This window comes from Anabas testudineus, chromosome 16 (assembly GCF_900324465.2).
Source record: "Anabas testudineus chromosome 16, fAnaTes1.2, whole genome shotgun sequence".
Lineage (NCBI taxonomy): Eukaryota > Metazoa > Chordata > Actinopteri > Anabantiformes > Anabantidae > Anabas > Anabas testudineus.
The window spans coordinates 5,203,720-5,214,990 of NC_046625.1; positions in this window are offsets into that span (position 1 = coordinate 5,203,720).

Sequence of the window (11,271 nt, forward strand, 5' to 3'; positions counted from 1 at the left end):
ACCCTTGTGTTGTCGGAGCACTGAGACTTTCTGTCGTACAACATGTTCATTCACATTTATCCAGAGAAAAAGCGCAGGCTTGACACTGACACAGTCTGTTCTTGTTCAGGATCAATAACCTGATGAGATGTGATGACACTGTTGTTGCTCAGTTCTATCTAAATGTTAAACTGACTGACTATGAACTGCTCAGTGGGAAAAAAAAATGCACGTCCGTGAGAGTGAATGTGTTGGTGAGTGGGCAGCGTGAGGGGAGTGAAATCACAGTGCTCTGAGACTTTAACGAATAATCAAGGATTTATTAGAGATATGTTGATTATGTTTCTTCTATTTGTTTGTTTTTGAAGGAATAAAGCTAACAAATGCACGTTTTATCATCACTAGACAGTATGGGTTTTTGCATGAACATTAGTTGGACAATTTAAAAACAACTCTTTGAATTCTTGTAACATGTAAAAAGAAGTTTTCTTTATTCATGGCATAATGAATTAAAAATTATGATAATTATTTTTAAAAAACTATCAAGCTGGTCATCATTTACTTTTGGTTTAATCCCTCCAGTCTCATTATTTCAGCTGCTACTGGTCGTTTATCATCTATCCTGTGTATTTAACATGTGAAGAGTTGCATTTTTATCTCAGGCAAGAGCTGAAAAAGAAACCAAAGTTTGCATCTACATTCATTAAGTGGCCAGAATCATTATTTACATGTGTCGTCTTCATGACCTGTAAATGATAAAAGGCTGTGTTGTGTTTACAGCTCCCTCCACTGTGCACAAGTAACCAAAAAATCTATTAATATTGCTATAATTTATATTGATTCTTGAACTTCAGCCATCTATTCATGTAAAAAGCTTAAAGATGTGGTTTTACTGTAACCCATAGTATTTTATGTACCGTGACACAGGCAGCTAAAAATCTCAACCACCCCATTAGGAAATTGTTTAAAGAGAACAAGAAAAAGCTAAAGTTCATTTTGAGTTTCATTAATATCCTCTTGTTTTTTCTCTTCTGTATGATTTATATCTGAATGCGTGACAAAAGAGGCAGGCCTGAAACTCTTTACCAAGCACGCCCTCTCGCCACTTGATATATAGAGCAATGCATCTCCAAAGCTAATATTATAATGAATTGGATCTGTGTCTCTGTGTGTGGCCCAACAGAGGACTGTTTGTGGAGATGTCCCAAAAGCAATACCCACATTTCCAGAATCAACACACCCCCATTTGGCATTCCCAGATCCCCTGAAATGAAACGTTCATTTTTCCATAACTATCATCTCCGGCAAAGCATTGCAGGGGAATTGGATCTGTCTCTGCACGACCCCTCTCCACTCAGATCTCATCAAGCGTGGGCTGGAGTCACCCCTCTCTCACGGAAATTGCTCTGAACGGAAGGAAAATGTACATCGCTAAAAATGGCACAGACCCCCTTCGCATACAGACACCACCCCCCACCAGTGTTCCTCTTATAAATCCTTAAAAAGGACCCAGACTCCAATGTATGGCAACACCATCAATATTGATGTGGGAGAAAGTTCTTCCAAAGCCGCCTCAGTCACAGAACATTAATATTGATGGTGTTGTGCAGCAGCCTGGACGCTCGGTGTGACTCTAAAATGGTAATGGCAACTGGACTGGGGGTTAGAGGCCAATATCATTGCTGAATATGGACATGTCTGTTTAGCTGCATGCAGGACAGGGGGCCATGCCAATCATCTTGTCCTCCTCGTCAACCTTACCAACCCAAGAAATCCACATCTAGGGTCACTGAGGAAGTTTCAGTCTCTCTTCCTTTTACTAGTTTGACTCTCACACTCACAGTTTCATTAAGATGCTTTTTAAGGTTTGTTCAAATGTGAAAATATTTAGAATCATCTTTTGGGTGTTACCTATTTTTTCTGTCTTAAAGTTGGACATTCATGCTACTGTTTAATTCCTGGATTCTAGAAGGAAAGGCTCAGCATTGCATGTTGTCAGTTGTGTTATGAGATTGTATAGCATGTAAACAGGATGCAGTGTTTTTGGAAATTGACCCATGCTAGGGGTCGTAATTGTCTCAGCTTTAGTGTTTTTCCCATCTACTTTTTAAAATTTGTTTCCTGTGAATCCTCTCTTGTATGGAATTGCAATACTAAATCACTGGAGTGTGCCTGTAAAAACATATGATGCCAAATGACCCGATTCCGTCACTCTTTGCATGATTTTATTTGCCATACATAATTGACTAAACAGTGGATACACATGCGTCATTTGCATAAGACTTTGATACATTAACCTGAAGCACACAGTACAGCACTTATAACCCATCAGCCCAAATGATATCATGGCTCTGTCGTTGTGGTGTCCCCTGCTTGTGCAGATAGTGCTGAGGTTTTTTTCTGGGTCAGTAAGTTAAATATTTCAGATGGTTTATTTTTAGCACCGTCTGTTTCCACTTTGTGTATGCTATGTATGCGTGTGTGTGAGTGTGTGTGTGTGGGTGTGCATTAGTGCCTGTCTTTCTCTCACTATCTGTGGTATCTGCAGGCTGCATTTGACCCACTAAGTCATCTTCACATGGCCCTCGGGATAGTGTTGTGTACAGAAGGGGACCATCGTAATTGGTCGGCAACTGACTGTTAACACTTCCAACAATAACAGCACATTTCACTGCTCACATTAAACAAAGTTACCTTTGCTTACCCACAGACTTACAACCAGTGAGGTGTGTTTCACTGTGTGTTGGTTTCTGAAAAGCTCTGTTCTGATCTGGAACCGCTAAAACACTGTTTATTTAATTAGGAAGCTGTGTGTGAGCTGGCATATTAATTACAATTTTTCTTCTATGATACATTACTACACTGTGATCACTTTGATGTGAATGTAATTGCCCCCCAACAGATTTTAAAATGTTCAGTGTGCTGTACCCAGTGGGGGAACTAAATCACATTAGATCACTCGTACATGGCATTGAACTGTCAGGGTGCAAGAAGGGCACTGTAATTGCTGCAGAGATGAGTGGTCATTCAGCTGTGAAAAGCAGACAAGTTTCCCACAGATTATGAGAAACAGAATGATTGGAAACTGCCCAGGGGCAAAGGTCCCATGATAGTTTTTGACCTTACCACATATGTGGAATCAATGCAGGGCTCTGTTGTTGACCTTAGTCATGTCCTGCAACATTGCTTCCTAAAGACAGCACCCCTACCTCTGCCCATCCCTGCTTTACTCCTCTTTTCCCTCACTTCACCTCTCATTGACGTTGCTTAGAAATCACCATATTGGAACCTTTGGGGGTGTCAATACATCAGGGTCAGGTTCTCTTAATACTTTAGTTTTCTCACCCATTCGTTATCTTTATAAGTAGATTTATTAGTTAGCTGCATACGCCCCAGGTAAAAGACACAAATGTTCTAGTATTGTGTGTTTTGTGAGGTTTCTTAACACTAAATGGGCTGTTTCAGCTGGAACTGCTGAAACTGACAGCTATTTGTGTTTTGTCTTGTTCTTTGGTCTTACTGTATTTTTTTAAAGAAGTATTGTTTTTGAGACAATGCACAGCAAAACACAGCATTGTTTCAAGTGCTTAAAACAAGCTTTATTATAAAGATTCTTTCTACCATTGCAGTAATTTAAGCAAAATTTGTATTCTCCCATGCAAGAAATCTCTTTCCACTGCAAGCGTCACAGCTTGCATCAACAGCTACTAACTGTACACTAAGTTCTCTAAACCATGATGGCGATATTTACCTTACTAAAGTAAACCAATGCATTAATATAAAACACTCTCTTACAAAAAATGTACTGGTAAACTGAAAAACAAACAGAATGTGAAGTCTGTCAAACGGCAAATTAGATTAAATGAATCATCAGCAGACCTACGCTACAAACAGAGAAAAATAATCTTCTGGACAAGACGCCTAAAATAAAAATATAATATAAGAAGATCTAGCTGTGACTGAGGCTTGCACTCATTCCAAGCTATGCCACAGAGCTCCATTGTACCCCTGCCAAGCTGTGGCAGAGTCTCAGTCCAACTTCTCACCTGCAGCATTGTCCACCCAGAGAGTTCAGTTCAGAGTAATTGGGAGCTGAGATTCCAGGGCACATTTTTCGTCCATATCCATTTTGCAAGACTCATTGAACCGAATGTGTGAGGTCACAGCTGTGGTAATTGGTGCTGGGAGATGCAGCTGTGTGTATATGTAAGAACAATGTTCTGAATAAATAAGTTCTATATGGACAGTAGTAGTGATGCATATACTCTTTCGATCCATTTTTATGTTTTGCAAATTTTCTTTTCTGTTACTGATTATTTTCAGTGTTTGTGAGTGAAAGTCTGTCCCAGAGTTGCCTCTTCTGTCCCTAAGCAACAAAGATGACCTCGACAAACTGAGCCTCTTTGTTTCATATATAAGACTTTAAATGAGAGAGGAGCTGCCAAAGGAATTCATTTGTTCCAGTAATAAATACCACACTGTGCATCACACAATCACTGCTTTATCTCTGTTAAAGTTGTAGAAATATGTTTTAAGGCAAATCTGACTGATGAGCACACGTCGCTTCCCATCCACTCACACCTTACTGCAGAGTGCCTTTCTGCATGAAGTTGCACTCCAAATAAAGTTAAAGTGGTCTTATTATGCTTTTCATGATAGATGATGATGATGATTTTGACACTCAATCAGTGGCCCAAAGCTTGAGGTGAACACGTGTTTGCATGCCGGCTGGCAGTGAAACGCGCAAGTTTCAGTCTGAACAATTCGCATTGTTGTAAAGATGTTTTTCAAATTGCTGCATTGTTTGATAGGAGCTCAAATGAGTCTTTTCAGTCTGAAGGTCAGAGGAGTTTTTTGCATAAAGAGGCAATATAACATGTATTTGCAATTACAAATCATATTATCTTTAAATCAGTGGAGCCCCAGGATAAAAGATAAACCCTGAATTAAGCATAATATGGCCACTTTGTTTAAAATCTTTTTACATCATGCATTACTTCCATTGCTTTCAGTCATCTTCACCTCTTCTGGTTGCACAATTTTACATTTCTGGATATATGACACCGTCAGTCAGTGGAGCAGTGCAAAACCAGTGGCAGGTGTGAATCATACTGTGCCTGTCTACATGACACAAACAAAACTGGGACCCACCCATAAAAACATTGCTTCATACCTCTACCAGGTTACACTGTAACTACATTTCCATATCTTGGTGCTTAAAATTAAATTAATTAGAATTAAGCTTCAGACACAAACTAGTATTTTTCACAGGTAAGCCCAGAAAGATATTTTGACACCGGAAACTTCATGGACGTGGGAACAGAGACCTCCATTTGACCCTGAGGTGAAACCCCATCCCAGGTCATGATAGGTGGTGCTGACACTTTCACCCTCCCGAACTGATCACATGTCAGTCACTTCCAATGCCTGTCTCCATGGCACTAGCTTCCACTGTCATGTCCCCAGGACACCTCCACCTGTCATGACCTCTGATGCTGAGAATGCTTTTTTCCCATTTTAAGTTTTTCTCTTGAATGCAACGATCACTGTAGGAATGAGGCTCCAGTGTGAGATCTACCCAAAATAGTTTTTTCCATCCTCTTTATATTCCTGGGCCTGGACTTAACAAAGGACATTGACCAGAGTTTGACCCATGTCTGGGCCAATTTACTTAAAGCTGTCAACAAAGTTCAGACCCAGGTCATTGCTGTTTTTCCTGATTCATATAAAGACAGAGCAGGGATAATGAAGAGCAAAGATCCTGAACAACTCTATTTACTCCAGTGATGGAAGCATTGTTACATCACATACACTCAGCTTTCATATGTGGCATAACAATTGTGTTTCTGGGTCAAAGGATGAAAGGTCGAACAAGAAGTTCCACTGTTTGTTAGTCAGAGAAAAATGTCTTAAGGTTGCAGTCAAGAATCCTAGATTCAGTCCCACACGGCGTACAAAACATGACATAAGCTTACAAATGTGTACATCGAGGTTTTTGTATTTCTGACATTTTTTTATTTGAAGTGCAGGACTGGTGTCTACAGATGTGTTAACATTGTGTTAGGACACATTCATTTCTTGTATACAACCTTCAGAAACACACACAATATGGTGTTAGTATATAGAATTGGGACACACTGTCAGTCTATGAACAACACAGGCTCTCACTGCCATTCCTCCAGGGACGGCTCTGTGACCTTTTCACATACGATGTGTGTGGTAGCACAAGTAACACAACTTGTTCTGGCAGAACTCTGTGATGCCCTCCAGGCTGGACACCAGCATGTGGTCCATGTGTGACACACACACACACACACACAGACAGCGTACCCGTGATGTCTGGCTGACACACCCTGTGACCTTACAGGAGCACAGTGTTAATGCAGAGTTATGAAACAACACGGGATCAATGGGAAATCCGCTTTTCATCCCACATGCCTGCCTTAATATCCACTGGCATGCACCTGAAATGCAAATATCCGCATGTTTATAATTTTGAGCCACAGATTTATCTCTTCATCTCTTCACAAACAACAGTGTTGTCGAAGATAGACTGGACTACTCATACTAACCTTTAAATAACCTCTATAATGAGCTTAAAAACACAGTCTACAAATGTGACAGCTGTTTCACTTGGAGGAACCAGCCACAGAAATCGATTTGTATATGAATAATTTGTATTAATCTTTTTTAAATTAAATTTAATTAGGTTTTCAGATTTTTTTGTTCTTATTTCTTTTACATGTATTATATTTTCCTTGAGTAAAACCTTCTGCAAAAAAAGACACAAATGAATGTGTTTTTTTACTTACACAAAGGTTAGGATAAAGTTTACCACACTTCTCACAGTTGCAAAAGATTATGTAATGAAAAGAAATACAATCAGGCTGAAGTAAAGGAAAAAACGTGTAAAGCGTGACAGATGTAAATTTCTTTAATTTATTGAACATCACAATCTTCAGCTAAAAAAACTGAATGTTTTTGTTATGTGTCACCTCGCAAGTGAAGTGGAAACTTAATTAGACATTTAAGTCACATGCTTCATTTATGCCATGATTTATTCACATCACATTTTGCAACAACTTTTTGACCCCAACCAAGTGGGATAGCTCTTTTTTTCCCGCTGAGGTTTATATGCACTGAATACATATGAAACACTTTCAGTAATGTTGTGCACTTGTACTCTCAGTGGAGTGTTGTTCCCACATTATATACAGCTAGTATGCAGAATTTAGCTGTTACCAGACAGGAAACCTCACAGCAACAGACATGGTATGTCATTAATCCATTTATAATGCACTGGAAACGTGTAGACACATGCAGAGCGACATACAGAGTTACCATACTGAGCACTGAAATCACAGATGGATTAAGCAATGTTAAGCAATGCTCTATCTTGTTAACTGCCTGCGTGGCCATTTTAACTGAGGTGAAATGATGAACTAGCTTATTTCTAGTTTCTGCCCACACACTCAAACTGCTGTCCTTGCTTAATATGCACCACTTATCTGTAACCTCGAATAAACTTGAGGTCTGCTCCAAGAGTTCTAACTTTTCTCTCTGTTGAGGCATTTCATTAAATCATATTCGAGACTGTTAGTTCACTCCCACTGTGCTGTAATCGCCACATATTTTTAGTCTTGTCATATTAGTTTTATTGAATTAATTGTTCATCTACTTATCTTTTGTTTAATTTTACTCGTATTAAATCCTATTTATCTTGTCATTCTCTTGTGTATCTTGTCTTGACACCTTTAATGTCTAAAGTCTTAGATGGTGTTTTTGTTAGAAGTTACTACTCAAACAAGCTTACTGCCTCTGATACTTGAGATTTAACTTAACTAAGGACATAATTTCTGTCTCCAGAGCAGCTCCATTGCTGAGAAATGTTTGTTTAACTAAGATGCCAATGTGCCCCTCAACAGCTATGGTTAAGATGCCCTTGACCCCCAGCTGCTTGGTTGGAGCTGCTCAGCAGCCTCCAGTCGTAGGTTGTGGTTGTACTGAGCAGCTCCCTGGAGTGAATGTGTGTAAATTCACAACTGTGATGTATGGTGGTGCTAAAACTGGCATGCATGCTTGGAAAGCTTCTCTGAGGATAAAGGTTAAAAATTCTTTAATACTAACAACAGACTAACCTTTTAAGGTCCATTTGAAGAGATACAGACTTCTACTCTTGGCATTTTTCTTCCTCACATTGTACCAGTGGGAAATGAATAAGTTATTACAGGAAAGCCTTTATTTCACCAAGCAGCAAATGTAAAACTCAGGTTACTCAAAGAGGAAGGTGAGGAATCAGTTGACCCAAAAGAACGAGTGTTAAATATATTTTTGTTGCCATGAAATGTTTTTTTTTTTTTTTTGGTCACTTTGTCATATCTGTGAAACAAAGGGAGGAGAACACACATCACCACATCTACTACTACTGTTCTTTAAATATACATTTCGGATGTACATAGGTTTTTATTCACATTTAAGGTGACCAGTCACTGCCATGTTAAAGAATAACGAGGCAAAAACAAGAGAAATCTACGTCATGGATTGGACGGAGAGTGGATCTGGTAACTGTAATCTCTTTGTTGTGGCATATTGACATCCTGAGCCAGTCCTGAGCAAAACCTGACAATGGGACTTTGGCCTGAGAGTTTACTGATACAGCCCGGAAAGAGTTTTCTTTTACACCCTGTGGCTACATTTTTCTACTGCACCCTTAAAATGAGGAAGAGCAATTGGCATACTACAGGTTTTAACACAGGGAAAACAATACTATGCCTTTTATGTTTTTATATCTACAATAACCCCCCTTCTCTATGTCTGCCTGTCAGCTCAGCAGAAGACAGATCCAAGATCAGTAGCCTATGTGTTGTTGTGACCTGTCCATGACCCCCCAACGCATTCTGCTGTGTCCTCCTGTGTGTGCCACAGTGGGAATAGTTAAAGAGCTATCCCAACCTCTGACATGTCTGGTGGGGTGTTATGTTATATGCACAAAGGGGTGTGTGTGTGTGTCAGTGTGCATGGTTTCTGCACATTACTTTCGATGATTGCAAAGCCCTGTGGATTAGCATGTGGCAGCTGTAAAAGGTACAATGGGCAAATTGCAAAGTTAACTTTTTCTCATGTTCAGATGATCAATGTGTGTGCTCGTGAGAGCATGTGTCGATTCTTTTATGCTTTTGTGTGCGTGCGTGCAAAAAATTCACCACCACTGGAACTGTTTTGAGTGAAAATGTGTTTGCCACAATCACGATGATGGAATCACTTGTGTCTAATATTAGCAGTGTGTGTGCTGTGCGTGAGTTTGTATTGTACAGTAAGTGTCTTTGTGTGTGTGTGTGTGTGTGTGTGTGTGTGTGTGTGTGTGTGTGAGCATCATTCTGTGGGCTTACTGCCGCTGTTTGTAGCTCCCAGGGAGATCTGTGACCGAAGATCCTCAAGTTTAGGGGTCATCTTCAGTTCAGAGAGAGAGGTTCAACTGCCGGTCAGCAGGCCACTGTGAGAGCAACCCCATTCTCTCGCTCTCCGCCTATTTTCTAACACACCCCCACCCAACCACACACGCTTTCTTTACATACAGCTCTTTATTTTTTCCACTGTTTTTCTCTCAGCTGATCTTTTGCCTTCTATTTGACCCAAGTTGTGAGACAATCAGGTGATAAACTTAGTCTAAGACATAAGATTGCCACTCTTTTTTCTAACATCATCTTAGCGCAGGAGAATCAAACAATATCATTCTCCATCACAAGGTGATTAAAGTTGAGTACATAACTTAACACACTGTAAAATATAGCAAATATGACTGTAGATGGAAATGTCAGGACAATTCAGTACACATGGCAAAGTGCTTGTCACTATCCACAGGTTTTGATTTGTTGCTTTGAACTGACTGAACATTAATCCCTTTTTTTAGGTCATTTATCCACATCATATAAAAGAACCTGAAATGTTTTGTTTTGGTTTTATGATTGGAATTTTGATGAGGACGTACAGTCTTTTTTTTCCTCTCTAGCGTGTGCTGCAAGTCTGATGACCGTTATGTCGGCAAAATTTAATCAGAAACCCCTTTGTCTCTCATTACAAGCAAACGATGACCTATTTAAGCAGTTGACCTCAAACAAAGTGGTGGGACTCGATTTGAGAGCCTTATTTGTGGGCAGTGGCTAACCTCAGCTGGCCGACAAGATTAAAACCAAATACACCACAACCACAACCACAACCATGATTTTGCTGCACATATTAGCAGTTATGGTAGCATAGTAATTTCCAGATATTTTATAGTATGTGGCATGTGGCCTTTCTTTGGACAAAATAACCTGTACTATGTTGAATCTGTCTTCACCAAATCACAGCCAGTAATCACAGCAGGCTTTGCCACAATCTACAGTGCATTTTAACTTGCTGCATTCCCTGCTCTCTCCCAGTGCCCCCACCACCACCCACCAGGCTGCTCTGATATGGCCCAGCTTGTTAAGCCAGCCCACTGGCTTTGATCCAGAGGGGATAACACCAGACTGAAGGGGTGAGAGGCAGGGTAGAGTTTACCGCCTCTGTACATATTGCCAGGATGTGAAACAAGACAACTACAACAAACCAGTGACACTTTACAGACTGGTTGAGCCAGGACACATTGACTTTCTGTGTGTTGCACAGTTAAAAATAACTGTGAACACAAAATATATAGACTAATAAAATTTCAAACTTATTTGTAATGTGTTTGTGGTTATTCATTGTACAGTAAATAAACTTTTCATACAAAACCAGTCAAAAAGTGCACTAACAGGGAAAAGAAAGTGTGTGAGTAGTAAAGAGTGACATACAGCTCTGGGCATGGACAGCTTTTTGCAAACTATGAGCTCAGCAATGGCACCTGGCGATGGCACCGAAGCCATCTTATCAGAGCACAAGCTCTGCTGGCTCTGCTCTTTGGCTCCCACCACGATATCGTATTGCTGAGTCTCACTTTGAATGAGAAATCGAAGTGCCTACGCGTTCTTTATGGATGCTGCCTCTGACCTTTGTCAACCCAGCGAATTAACCTAGAGGCATATCAGCTGTGCTGGCCCTTTTCTCCTAGAACCTGTCCCATTAACTGAGTGAGGACCACAGTGAGGGTCACACTTAAGTAACCTTATCTTGTAATTGCGTTCAAGGTTAAGTGACCCCGGAGCATGGAGGTCCCAGGGTTAAGGTCACAGTGTCATGCAGAATGGGGAGCTTTTAATCACTGATGGGGCTGGAAATCAAGGCCTGGCCTTCTACTATTTGGCCAGGCCGGACACACCCACATCCCAC